The sequence below is a fragment of the Sminthopsis crassicaudata genome, chromosome X (assembly GCF_048593235.1).
Source record: "Sminthopsis crassicaudata isolate SCR6 chromosome X, ASM4859323v1, whole genome shotgun sequence".
In the NCBI taxonomy this organism is placed as follows: domain Eukaryota; kingdom Metazoa; phylum Chordata; class Mammalia; order Dasyuromorphia; family Dasyuridae; genus Sminthopsis; species Sminthopsis crassicaudata.
The window spans coordinates 64,087,093-64,102,050 of NC_133623.1; the positions used below are offsets into that span (position 1 = coordinate 64,087,093).

The 14,958-nt window shown below is 35.2% G+C and overlaps 1 pseudogene; it reads right to left on the bottom strand.

The window, feature by feature from the left end:
• Positions 1–14,538, bottom strand: part of LOC141549046 (52 kDa repressor of the inhibitor of the protein kinase pseudogene) — a 62,991-nt pseudogene extending 48,453 nt beyond the window's left edge.
• Positions 14,539–14,958: the final 420 nt, after the last annotated feature.

The following is a 14,958-nucleotide window of genomic DNA, read 5'->3' on the forward strand; positions in this document are numbered from 1 at the left end:
ACTTCCCAAAAACTATGACAAAAAAAAGAGCCTAGATTCTATTTTACAAGAAATCATCAAAGAGATCTGCCCAGAGATAATAGAAACAGAAGGGAAAATAGGTATCGAAAGAATTCATCGAACAAAAAAAGACCCTAAAAAAAGAACTCCACGGAATATTGTGGCTAAGCTGCAGAATTACCACACAAAGAAAAGAATATTTCAAGCAGCTAGAAAAAAGCAATTCAAATATCAAGGGGCCACAATAAGGGTCACTCAAGATCTGGCTGCCTCCACATTAAAAGATCAAAGGGCCTGGAACCTGATATTCCAAAATGCAAAAGATCAAGGATTGCAACCAAGAATAAACTACCCAGCTAAATTTAGCATTATCTTCCATGGAAGAAGATGGTCATTCAATGAAACAGAGGAATTCCATTTGTTTCTAAGAAAAAACCCAGACTTAAACAAAAAATTTGATCTACATCCACAAGACTAAAGAGAAACAGAAAAAGGTAAACAGAACTCTTGAGAACTGTATCTCTGATGTGGATATATAGAAAGTCCTCATGGATAATTTGATTTTACTGATATAAAAAGGGGGGAGTAGTAAAGGGAAGGGGGTAGTATCAGAAAAAGGGGAAGGAGTGATAAAAAGAGGGAAATTACATCCCAGGAAGAGGCATAGAAAATATACCATATCTGAGGGAATTTAGAGAGGGGGGAGAAACATTGTGTGAATCTTACTCTCATCAGAAGAGGCTCAAAGAGTAAATAATTGACATATTTGTTTTTCAGAGAATTCTCTCTCACCTCATTAAAATGGGGGAGAGGAAAAGGGAAAAGGAAAAGGGGAATAAGGGAAGGGACTTGGAAGGAGGGGGTGGGACACTAAAAAAGGGAGGGCTGCATGTCACAAGTGGGGTCTATAAATTAAATATTGGGGAAGGGGTTCAGGGGGGTCAAGGGAAAAAGCAGAATCTGGGGATAATATGATGACAGCAAATACAGAATTAGTAATTTTAACTGTAAATGTGAATGGGATGAATTCTCCCATCAAATGGAGGTGGATAGCAGACTGGATCAAAAGTCAGAACCCTACAATATGTTGTTTACAGGAAACACACATAAAGCAGGGAGATATATACAGAGTAAAAGTAAAAAATCTATTGAATTAATAAATAAAACCAAGAGTTGGTTTTATGAAAAAGCCAATAAAATAAACCTTTGGTAAATCTGATCAGAAAAAGGAAAGAGGAAAATCAAATTGTTAGTCTTACAAATGAAAAGGGGGATCTTTCCACCAATGAAGAGGAAATTAGAGAAATAATGAGTTACTTTGCCCAACTTTATGCCAATAAATTTGATAACTTAAGTGAAATGGATGACTTTCTCCAAAAATATAGGCTTCCTAGATTAACAGAGGGGGACATAAATTGCTTAAATAGTCCCATTTCAGAAAAAGAAATAGAACAAGCTATTAATCAACTCCCCAGGAAAAAATCCCCTGGACCAGATGGATTTACATGTGAATTCTACCAAACATTTCAAGAACAATTAGCCCCAATGTTATATAAACTATTTGAAAAAATAGGGGATGAAGGAGTCCTACCAAACTCCTTTTATGACACAGACATGGTACTGATACCTAAACCAGGTAGATCGAAAACTGAGAAAGAAAATTATATACTAATTTCCTTAATGAATATTGATGCTAAAATCTTAAATAAGATATTAGCAAAAAGACTTCAGAAAATCATCCCCAGGATAATACACTATGACCAAGTGGGATTTATACCAGGAATGCAGGGCTGGTTTAATATTAGGAAAACTATGAGAATAATTGACCATATTAATAATCCAATTAATAAAAACCATATGATCATCTCAATAGATGCAGAAAAAGCCTTTGTTAAAATCCAACATCCATTCCTACTAAAAACGCTTGAGAGTATAGGAATAAATGGACTATTCCTTAAAATAATAATGAGCATATATTTAAAACCTTCAGTAAACATCACATGTAATGGCGATATACTAGAACCTTTCCCTGTAAGATCCGGAGTGAAACAAGGTTGTCCACTATCACCATTACTATTCAATATAGTACTAGAAATGCTAGCCTTGGCAATAAGAGCCAAGAAAGAGATTCAAGGAATTAGAGTAGGAAATGAGGAAATCAAACTGTCACTCTTTGCAGATGATATGATGGTATACTTAGAAAACCCCAGAGATTCTAACAAAAAGCTATTAGAAATAATTCAGAATTTTAGCAAAGTTGCAGGATACAAAATAAATCCACATAAATCCTCAGCATTTTTATATATCACCAACAAAATGCAACAGCAAGAGATACAAAGAGAAATTCCATTCCAAACAAATGTTGAGAGTATAAAATATTTGGGAATCCATCTACCAAAGAATAGTCAGGAATTATCTGAGAAAAATTATGAAACACTTGCCACAAAAATAAAGTCAGATTTAAATAATTGGAAAGACATTCAGTGCTCTTGGATAGACGGAGTGAATATAATAAAGATGACAATACTCCCCAAACTAATCTATTTATTTAGTGCTATACCAATCAGACTCCCAAGAAACTATTTTAATGACCTAGAAAAAATAACAACAAAATTCATATGGAAAAATAAAGGTCGAGAATTGCAAGGGAACTAATGAAAAAAAAAAGTCAGATGAAGGTGGTCTAGGTGTACCTGATCTAAAGCTATATTATATAGCAGCAGTCACCAAAACCATTTGGTATTGGCTAAGAAATAGACCAGTCGATCAGTGGAACAGATTAGATACAAAGGACAAAAAAGGGTACATGTATAGCAATCTAGTCTTTGACAAACCCAAAGATACCAACATTAGGGATAAAAATTCATTATTCGGAAAAAACTGTTGGGAAAACTGGAAATTAGTATGACAGAAATTAGATATGGATCCACACTTAACACCATATACCAAGACAAGATCAAAATGGGTCCATGATTTAGGCATAAAGAATGAGATAATAAATAGATTAGAGGAACAGAGAATAGACTACCTCTTAGACCTGTGGAGGAGGAAGGAATTTATGACCAGAGGAGAACTAGAGATCATTATTGATCACAAAATAGAAGGTTTTGATTACATCAAACTAAAAAGTTTCTGTACAAACAATACTAATGCAAACAAGATTAGAAGGGAAGTATCAAATTGGGAAAATATTTTTAAAGTTAAAGGTTCTGATAAAGGTCTCATTTCCAAAATATATAGAGAACTGACCCTAATTTATAAGAAATCAAACCATTCTCCAATTGATAAATGGTCAAAGGATATGAACAGACAATTCTCAGATGATGAAATTGAAATTATATCCACTCATATGAAAGAGTGTTCCAAATCACTACTGATCAGAGAAATGCAAATTAAGACCACTCTGAGATACCACTACACACCTGTCAGATTGGCTAAGATGACAGGAACAAATAATGATGAATGTTGGAGGGGATGTGGGAAAACTGGGACACTGATACATTGTTGGTCGAGTTGTGAAAGAATCCAGCCATTCTGGAGAGCAATTTAGAACTATGCCCCAAAAGTTATCAAACTGTGTATACCCTTTGATCCAGCATTGCTGCTATTGGGCTTATTTCCCAAAGAAATACTGAGGAGGGGAAAGGGACCTGTATGTGCCAAAATGTTTGTGGCAGCTCTTTTTGTAGTGGCTAGAAACTGGAAGATGAATGGATGTATATCAATTGGAGAATGGTTGGCTAAATTATGGTATATGAAGGTTATGGAATATTATTGCTCTGTAAGAAATGACCAGCAGGAGGTATACAGAGAGGCTTAGAGAGACTTACATGAACTGATGCTGAGTGAAATGAGCAGAACCAGAAGATCGCTGTACACTTCAACAACAATACTGCATGAAGATATATTCTGATGGAAGTGGATATCTTCAACATAAAGAAGATCCAACTCACTTGCAGTTGATCAATGATCGACAGAAACGTAGGAACACTGGGAAGTGAATGTAAATTGTTAGCACTACTGTCTATCTACCCAGGTTACTTATACCTTCGGAATCTAATACTTAATGTGCAACAAAAAATGGTATTTACACACATATATTGTATCTAGGTTATTTTGCAACATATGTAAAATGTATGGGATTGCCTGTCATCTAGGGGAGGGAGTAAAGGGAGGGAGGGGATAATGTGGAAAAATGAATACAAGGGATAATGTTATAAAAAAATTACTCATGCATATGTACTGTCAAAAAAATTATAAATAAAATTAAAAAAAATAAAAAAAATTACTGATGTTCTAGGTTTCTAGCCAATAATTATGGGGAAATTATTTTGGTAATTTTGGTCATATCTGCTACACAAGTAATGACAAAATATGAATAAGAATGATAAATTCTCATTATCATTACTAGGCATCGGATCCTAAACCAGAAGGATCTGATTATAATTTGAAAATATTGCTATCATAAGTAATTGTCACCCAACAGAAATGACATTTGCCATGTTAGAAATTAAGGTAAGTCAAAATTACTGGTGTTAGCTAATCATTATAAGAATGTAAGAGTCCTTTCAACATCCATTTCTATTAAAAACACTTGAGAGTATAGGAATAAATGGACTTTTCCTTAAAATAATCAGTACCATCTATTTAAAACCATCAATAAGCATCATATGTAATGGGGAAAGATTGCAACCATTCCCATTAAGATCAGGGGTGAAACAAGATTGTCACCATTACTATTCAATATTGTATTAGAAATGCTAGCTTTGACAATAAGAGTGGAGAAAGAGATTAAAGGAATTAGAGTAGGTAATGAGGAAACCAAATTATCACTCTTTGCTGATGATATGATGGTATACTTAGAGAACCCCAGAGAATCTACTAGAAAGCTATTAGAAATAATCCACACCTTTAGCTAAGTTTCAGGATACAAAATAAACCCACATGAATCATCAGCAATCTTATATATCACTAACAAAATCCAACAAAGTAACTACCAATAATATAAAATATTTAGGAATCTATCTGCCAAGGGAAAATCAGAAACTATATGAACAAAAGTACAAAACAATTTCCACATAAATTAAGTCTGATCTAACCAATTGGAAAAAATATTAAATACTATTGGATAGGATGAACAAATGTAATAAATATGACAATACTACCTAAACTAATTTATTTATTTAGAGCTATACCAATCAGACTCCCAAAAAACTATTTTAATAACCTAGAAAAAATAACAACAAAGTTCATATGGAGAAACAAAAGGTCAAGAATTTCAAGGGAATTAATGAAAAAAATTAAATGAAGGTGGCCTAGCTGTACCAGATGTAAAATTATATTTTAAAGTAGTGGTTACCAAAACCATTTGGTATTAGCTAAGAAATAGACTAGTTGATCAGTGGAATAGGTTAGGTCCAAAGGACAAAATAATCAATAACTCTAATAACCTAGTATTTGACAAACCCAAGGACCCCAGCTTTTGGGATAAGAACTCAATGTTTGACAAAAATTGCTGGGAAAATTGGAAATTAATATGGCAGAAACTAGGCATTGACCCACACTTAACACCATACACCAAGGTCAGGTCAAAATGGGTTCATGACCTAGGAATAAAGAATGAGATTATAAATAAATCAGAAGAACATAGGATAGTTTACCTCTCAGACCTGTGGAAGAGGAATGAATTTATGTCCAAAGAAGAACTAGGGATCATTATTGATCAAAAAATAGAAAAATTTGATTATATCAAATTGAAAAGATTTTACAAACAAAACTAATGCAGATAAAATTAGAAGGGAAAAAATAAACTGGCAAAACATTTTTACAGTCAAAGGTTCAGATAAAGGCCTCATTTCCAAAATATATAGAGATTTGACTCTAATTTATAAGAAATCAAGGCAATCTCCAATTGATAAATGGTCAAAGGGTATGAATCTTGGATGAAGAAATTGAAACTATTTCTAGTCATATGAAAACATGCTCCAAGTTATTATTTAATCAGAGAAATGCAAATTAAGACAACTCTGAGATACTACTACACACCTGTCAGATTGGCTAGAATGACAGGGAAAGATAATGTGGAATGTTGGAGGGGATGTGGGAAAACTGGGACAGTGCTACATTGTTGGTGGAATTATGAATACATCCAGCCATTCTGCAGAGCAATTTGGAACTATGTTCAAAAAATTATCAAACTGTGCATACCCTTTGACCCAGCAGTGCTGCTAGTGGTCTTGTATCCCATATAATTCTTATGAAGGAAAAAGGACCTGTATGTGCAAGAATGTTTGTGGCATCCCTCTTTGTGGTGGCCAGAAACTGGAAACTACGTGGATGCCCATCAATTGGAGAATGACTAAATAAATTGTGGTATATGAACATAATGGAATATTATTGTTCTGTAAGAAATGACCAACAGGATGATTTTAGAAAGGCCTGGAGAGACTCGCATGAACTGATGTTGAGTGAAATGAGCAGGACCAGGAGATGGTTGTATACTTGAACAACAATACTATATGATGATCAATTCTGATGGATGTGGCCATTTTCAACAATGAAATAAATCAAATCAGTTCCAATAGAGCAGTAATGAACTGAACCAGCTACACCCAGCAAAAGAACTCTAGATGATTATGAACCACTACATAGAATTCCCAATTCCTCTATTTTTGTCCGCCTGCATTTTTGATTTCCTTCACAGGCTAATTGTACACTATTTCAAAGTCCGATTCTTTTTGTACAGCAAAACAACTGTTTGGACATGTATACATATATTGTATTTAACTTATACTCTATGATATTTAACATGTATTAGTCAACCTGCCATCTGGGGTGGGGGAAGGAGGGGAAAAATTAGAACAAAAGGTTTGGCAATTGTCAATGTTATAAAATTACACATGCATACATCTGGTCAATAAAAACTATTGAAATTTTTAAAAAGAAGGTATAGACTTTTACCTGCTATTTGAAATATACAGTAAGTTTATTTACTGTCTTTGTTAGCAAAATGATCATGACAGAGAATGGAGAGTGGATATTTCTGTAGGCAACTCTAGACCATAAATTGCAAAGAAAACACTTTCATGTACTTTTAGATGGCACCTAACTCCATTTCTACAGCACTTTGCTAATCTTAATGATAAATATTTTATCTTCAAATAATTAAATGATTTGCTCATAGTTTCATTATAATGTGGCATAGGTGACATTCAAGCATGCTTCTTATTGGATTTGAAGTTTACTATGCTACAAGCTTTCCCCAGTCCAACAACAGAAGATTCTTTTCCCCTCTAATCAGCTCCCTATAAGCAAATCCTTTCTTCCAATCAACTTAAAAACTGCAAATACTATTTTTCTTCATTCTGGTCAATGGAAGAGGGAAAAAGAAGGACTGCAGGTTATTCTCTCAGCTCTCATTTTAAATGTTTTTTAAATTTCTATTTATTATAAAAAACATAATAGAAAAAAACAGAAAATAAAAATAAAGCAGAACATCATCATGTGCCCAGCAGAACATCGAGGAAGATTAAAAATATATAATAGCAAATTTCAAGGAGTATAAAATCAAAGTAAAATCCATAAAGGATATATAATAGTAGAAGAAGTTATATTCAGGAATGTCCATCTTTTGTTTGCTTCCTTGTAGATTGTTCTTTTGTTCTCTGCTGTACTTTTTTTACTTTATTCTTTTTCCTCCTTTCATCTCACCTACTTCTCCCCTGTAGAGGGCCGAAACTCTGGAGAAGTATACTTGAAACAAGGATACTTACAACAAGGCGTTAACTCAGTGAAATTGATGAAATGATGGTTCTTTTGTATACATATACTTAGTACTTAGCATGGTTATGTAATGGTTCTCTAGTTCACATATATTCATCATGCTGTAATGATGCAATTGTAATAGAGTATTTAAGGGCTGAAAGGACTGAAAATGAGACATTCCATTTTTTACCATCCTCCTGGTGGCTCTCCTGCTTTCATCACTTCTCCACCTAAAGACCAAGGTCTATCCAAGGATTTCCAGAAAGCTAGCCCGAACATTACACTCCCCCAAGCAGACTATAGTGAAGCACAGATATAATTTATATATACATAAATAGCTCTCTCTCTCTCTCTCTCTCTCTCTCTCTCTTTATATATATATATATATATATATATATATATATATATATATATATATATATATATATATACACAAACCACTCTGGCTTCCCTCTCATATATATGCATATATATACAAATTCACACCCATCTATAGACCCACACATATATGTATATATCATATATAGAGAATAACATACACACATATATATAAACATACTCAGACACATATATATGTATGCATTTATTCATATGTAAATATTCATCTAAAACAATATTAGTATGGCTGACATATAATATAGATTTCTTTCTTGATTAAATCTTTGTCTGACTTTGTTTAAAATTAATGATTAGTAGCCATACTTTATTTTTTTCTGAAAAATTTTGACTTTGATCCTTGTTGTAGTGTTTGTATATATCTCTTCTTTTCTATCCCTGTTAACTCTCCTACCTTAATTCTGCTTCTTAACTTAATCTCCTCCCACCCATGGATCTATCCCTTGTCTTCTTCTCCTACCCTTTACTTCTTATATCTATCCCTCCCCCCTTGTTTCTTTATGAATTTTGGATGGTACTATATACTTCATCTGTAGCCATGCCTATTTAACCCATTCCTGATGTGAATGGGTTTTCAGAACTATGAGCCCCACTCGCCTCTCTAAAGTCTCTGTGTCTATACTTCCTCTGAACTTTATTTGTATAATAGCTTTCTTTTGAGCTACACAATCACTGATGTCAATCTTAAACATATGTAAAACATATTTTCTATGTAAAAAATGTAAACAATTTGTCCATGTCAAATTCCTTGAAATTAATCTTGGATAGTGGTTCTTATATGTTAAATTTTCTTTGGAGTTCAAATTTGGTTGAAAGTCCTGAAAATATGCAAATTCTTTGAAGGTCCATTTTTTTATTCAATATTATGGATAATTTTGCTAGATATGATATTCTTGGCCACAGGCCTAGTTCTTTTGATTGCCAGTATATATGATTCCAGGACTTGCAGTTTTTTATTGTGGCTGCAGATAAATATTGTATGATTCTAATAGTAGCTCCAGCATATTTAAACTCTTCTTTTCTTGTTTCTTGCAAAATTTTCTCTTTGATCTGGTGGTTTCAAAATTTGGCAATAATATTCCTGTGTATTTCCACAAAGGATCTCTTTCAGGTGGTAACAGACGGATTTTTTTCTATTCCTACTTTCCCTTCATGTTCTATCACTCCAGGACAATTTTCTTAGATTATTCTTGCATTATTGTAGCAAGGTTTTCTTTTTTTTGGTCAAAGATTTCAAGTATTCTCTTCTTGATATGTTGTCCAGGTCTGTTATTTTTCTTATAAGATGTTTCACATTCTGTCCTATTCTTTCATTCTTTTTAAAATAGCTTTTTATATACAAAATATATGCATGGGTAATTTTTCAACACTGACCCTTGCAAAAACTTCTGTTTCAACTTTTCCCTCCTTCCCTCCACCCCTCCCCTAGATGGCAGGTAGTACCATACATGTAAACTATGTTAAAATATATGTTAAATACAATATGTATACATGTTTATAGAGTTATCTTGTTGCAAAAGAAAGATTAAATTTAGAAAGAAGGAAAAAATAACCTGAGCAGAAAAAACAAAAATGCAAGCAAACAATAACTGGAAGAGTGGAAATGTTATGTTGTGGTCCATACTCATTTCCCAGTGTTCTTTCTCTGGGTGTAGCTGGTTCTGTTCATTACAGATCAACTGGAACGGATTTGGATCCTCTCATTGTTGAAGAGAGCCATATCCATCAGAATTGATCATCATGTAGTATTATTGTTGAAGTGTATAATTATCTCCTGCTTCTGCTCATTTCACTTAGCATCAGTTCATATAAGTCTCCCCAGGACTCTCTGTATTCATCCTGCTGATCATTTCTTATAGAACAATAATATTCTATAACACTTATATACCACAATTTTTTCAGCCATTCTCCAATTGGTGGACATCCATTCAATTTCCAGTTTCTAGCCACTACAAAAAGGAATATCGCAAACCTTTTTGCACATATGGGTCCCTTTCCCTTCTTTAATATCTCTTTGGGATATAAGCCCAGTAATAACACTGCTTGATCAGAGGGTATGCACAATTTGATAACTTTATGAGCATAGTTCCAAATCGCTCTCCAGAATGATTGGATCCCTTCACAACTCCACCAACAATGCATCAGTGTCCCAGTTTTCCCACATCCCCTCCAACATTTGTCATTATCTATTCCTGTCACCTTAGCCAATCTGACAGGTATGTAGTAGTATTTCAGAGTTGTCTTAATTTGCATTTCTCTGATCAATAATGATTTGGAACACCTTTTCATATGACTAGAAATAGTTTCAATTTCTTCATCTGAAAATTCTGTTCATATCTTTTGACCATTTATCAATTGGAGAATAGCTTGATTTCTTACAAATTAAAGTCAATTCTATCTATCTATCTATCTATCTATCTATCTATCTATATATATATATATATATATATATATATATATATATATTTGGAGATGAGGCCTTTATCAGAACCTTTAGCTGTAAAAATGTTTTCCCAGTTTATTGCTTTCCTTCCAATCCTGTACGCATTATTTTTATTTGTACAAAAGCCTTTTAACTTAATATATTTGAAATTTTCTATTTTGTGATTAATAATGACATCTAGTTCTTCTTTGGTCACAAATTCCTTCCTCCTCCGCAGGTCTGAGAGGTAAATGATTCTATGTTCTTCTAATTTATTTATAATTTCATATTTTTAATTTCATTTCATGAAACTATTTTGATCTTATCTTGGTGTTAAGTATAGGCCAATGCCTAGTTTATGCCATACTATTTTCCAATTTTCCCACAATTTTTTGTCAGATAATGAATTCTTACCACAAAAGTTGGGGTCTTTGGGTTTGTCAAACACTATATTGCTATAGTTATTGACTGTTTTGTCCTATGAACCTAACCTATTCCACTGATCAACTAATCTATTTCTTAGCCAATACCAAATGGTTTTGGTGACTCCTACTTTATAATATACTTTTAGATCAGGGACAGCTAGGCCACCTTCATTTGATTTTTTTCCCCTTGAAATTCTTGACCTTTTGTTCTTCCAAAAGAATTTTGTTGTTATTTTTCTAGGTCATTAAAATAGTTTCTTGGGAGTCTGATTGGTATAGCAATAAAAAATTGATTAGTTTAGGTAATATTGTCATTTTTATTATATTTGCTCGAACTATCCAGGAGCATTTAACATTTTTCCAATTGTTAGATCTGACTTCATTTGTGTGGAAAGTGTTTTGTAGTTTTGCTCATGTGGTTCCTGACTTCCCTTGGCAGACAAATCCCCAAATATTTTATGCTATCAACAGTTATTTTAAACGGAATTTCTCTTTGTATCTCTTGCTGTTGGATTTTGTTAGTGATGTATATATTCTTTCATTCTTTATACTGTTTTGTTATTTCTTGATCTCTTATAACTTCACTGGCTTCCATTTGTCCAATCCTAATTTCCAAAGTGTTATTTTCAACTCTGTATTTCCTTTTCTAGTTGGATAACTTTTTTTCCTTAATCTTGTTTTTCTTGGATAGCTTTTATTTTTATTTTACTTTTTCCTCAGTTTCTCACATTTGATTTTTTAAATTCCTTTTTGAATTCTTTTATAAATTATCTCTGGGCAAGAAGCTATTTAACTTTTGGGATAAAAACTTTTTTTTTTACTTCCATGTTTACTTACTTTACTTTACCTCCTCTCAAGATCAGAGTTCTTCCCTAGTCCCATAGTAACTTTCTATGATTGGGCTCTTTCTTCTTTGCCAGTTCATATTTTTTATGAGAATTATTACTTTAAGTCCCTCTAATTGTGTGTGTGGGAGAAATGGTGCCTCTAGCCTCACTTCAGCTCTTCCTTCTGACCTGGAAGCCCAAACCAAAAGGTTCACCCTCCTACAAATGCCTACAGGCAGTAGTGTCCCTATCCCACTGCTTTTGCACTACCTGTTTGTTAGCCCCTTCTCACCCAATGTTGTGTCTCTACAGCACAGGTGGGCCTGGTATTCGAAATCAACTGCGTTCCCCTCTGTCTTCCAAGACTCAGACCACCAACTCTATTTGCTGTCCTGACAAACTCAGCTACCCCAGGGTTCCACCCTTGCTGTTTCTGTGGAGATAGCTTGGAAGTGTGCACTTCATATTGATTAATGTTCAGTCCAGGGTCTTTCTTCATATCTTTTTGGGTTATGCCAGGGGAATTTCTCTTCCAGCCCAAGTTATTTTGATTTTTCACTCGCTTATGTTCACCCTGAGGCTCTGGAGAGCTTGAAATTTTCTGACTTATTCTGCCACCTTCCCAGAATTCTCCTCTTATAGACAATGATTTTTGCTCAATTTTTCAAAAAGAAAGGGGGATCAAAATACGCTTTTTCTCCCTAGGGCAGGCCCTAGTTTAGACACCCTCAAATTTGAAGAGACTGCCTGGAATAACTTCCCTTCACACTGTAGTAGATCCTAATATAGATCAAACCCAAAATGATGCATGCCAAGGAAGGAAAAGGTTGAGGGACTACATGTTGACTCCAAATTCAAAAGATTTTTGCACCATGGTGAGTAGAATTTACCATTCAGGGTGCTAAACCAAAAAGGATCCTGTGAGTTTCTCATGAGAATCTGAATTTACCCTCACACAATAGATCAAAATGACAAGCATGATTAGAGGGACCTTGCCTATTTCTGTTCTTCTGCTTACTTGAGCATTATACCCATGAGGTGCTTCTACAGAGAAGATCAGTTATTCCCCAAAAATACTAACCAGGGAAGGTCTCCTTAAGTCCATTCCCATCACTTTATACATGCTAAATCCATTCCCATCATTGTATGTATCCTGTCATACTCACTATTGTATACATTCCAAAACCATTCCCATCATTGTATACATTTTGTTATTACTTCAGGCTGTGAGAAATATAATTTTTGTATAATAGCTGCCTGATGACCTAACTTGCATTATTTTTGCTTCTGTATTACCTGCTTACTCTGCTATATAAAATGCTGTTTGCCAATCATTCTGTACTGAATGATTTTTGAACATGAGTTCAATTCGGTCAAGTAGCCTGAACGCTACACAATTAAAAGATTAAAAACCAATCTCTGTCTTGCCTCAGTTTCTCTGTCATTATAAGTGGGGATAGGGGAGATTTCTCTGAAATCAGGTTTCATAGATTGTTACCTTTTCTGCCTATGTGAAAGGTCAGCCCTATAAACAAGCTTCGCTGTTGCCTATGTCAAGTTATGTCTACAGCAAAAACATTTCATTCCCCAGCGGTGAGAGTGGACCCCCTAGTGTTCTTACACCAGTGGGGATGGGCTGCCCTGCACCATTCCCATCTTCCCCTCTGAGATGCCTTATCAGAGCTGAAGGTCAGAATGGCAACTCTGAGAGATACTTAATATTTCTTGGCTCCGGTGTTAAATTCTTTGTACTTGTACTTGTACTTGTAGCCCCAGTGCCTGGGACACATGAGGCACTCAGTAAATGCTTACTGATTGCAATGGATGGAAACCATTCTCTGCTGGTTGGCCCCCTTTTCCTAAGGAGGATGAGGCTTCTGGCCACCAGATGGCAGTAGAGTGTCACTCGGCACTCAACAGATGGCACCCAAGCTCTGGTGGCAGGATGTAAATCAGGAGCTGCCTTTCCATCAATGAGCCAAACACTTCTGAGAAGGGCCATGCAAAAACAAAGACCTAACGAGAACAATAAAGCTGACAATCACTTTCATCACTATAGACTGTGAGGTCTGCAATGCCCTTTACCCCACAATTCTGTAGAGTAGATCATAGACTCTACTTACCCCAAGTGCTTTCTCCTTGTGGAGAGGGGAACCTCAGCCCTTGGGAAAGTAGAGAGCTGTGGAAAGGGAAGAAGGGCTGAATTGACTATTATGGACCCAATGCATCTAATGGGCATTATTGGCTACCCACTTAGTGCCATGCTTATACTGAAGCACAAATCCTTTGAACTTTACATTGTCCATCAGGTGAAATAAAGCCTGTTCTATGTTTCCAATGTTGTTACACTAATGGGGAACTCGTCTGGTATTTTTATTCATTTATTTTTAGAGACCTAGACAGATGTGAAGTTCTGATATTTCTTGGGAAACCATGTGAAGCAGAAGGCTCCCTGTGAGGCACAATTACCCAGAAGGAGGAACAAATCTTGCCTCTCAGGTGTAGTGCCTTGGATATAGCACTTACCCTTTCTGAGCTTCATTTACCTCACTTGGAATATGAGGGGGATGGACTCCACAGCCCTGAGTCCTTTTAGTTCCAGCTCTAAGACCAGTTCCTGCCTGCACTTCCACTTTAAGGAAAGGCCCAAGCCAGCCATTTTCACTCCTTCATTCTTCTCAGTCACGACTTCCTTTTCCATCATGCTCCCACACACCTTCTCCCTAACTCCTTCCCTCCTTTCCATGTCCTCCTTTACACCTTCTTCTGGGGTGCTAAGTTTCCCTATTAGAATGTAAGCTCCTGGAGGGCAGGGACTCTCTTTTGATTTCTATTCCCAGAGCTTAGTACTGTGTCTAATGCACAGATAGAATCTCATAAATGATTCTTTGTGCCTCGACTGCATCTAGAACATGGAAAATAATGCTCCTATTCTCTACTTCCCAAGAGTCTTGTAGGATGAAATGAAGCCCATGAAAAGTGCTTTGTACACATGAAAGCACTCATGATTGCACAGCATGCCATGAACAGTTCAGAGACTGTCTAGGGAAGGGCAAGATTTTGGTTACGGATTTAGACTGGCACCTGGCTAGGAGATGCCCCGGGATTTTGGATGGAATCACTA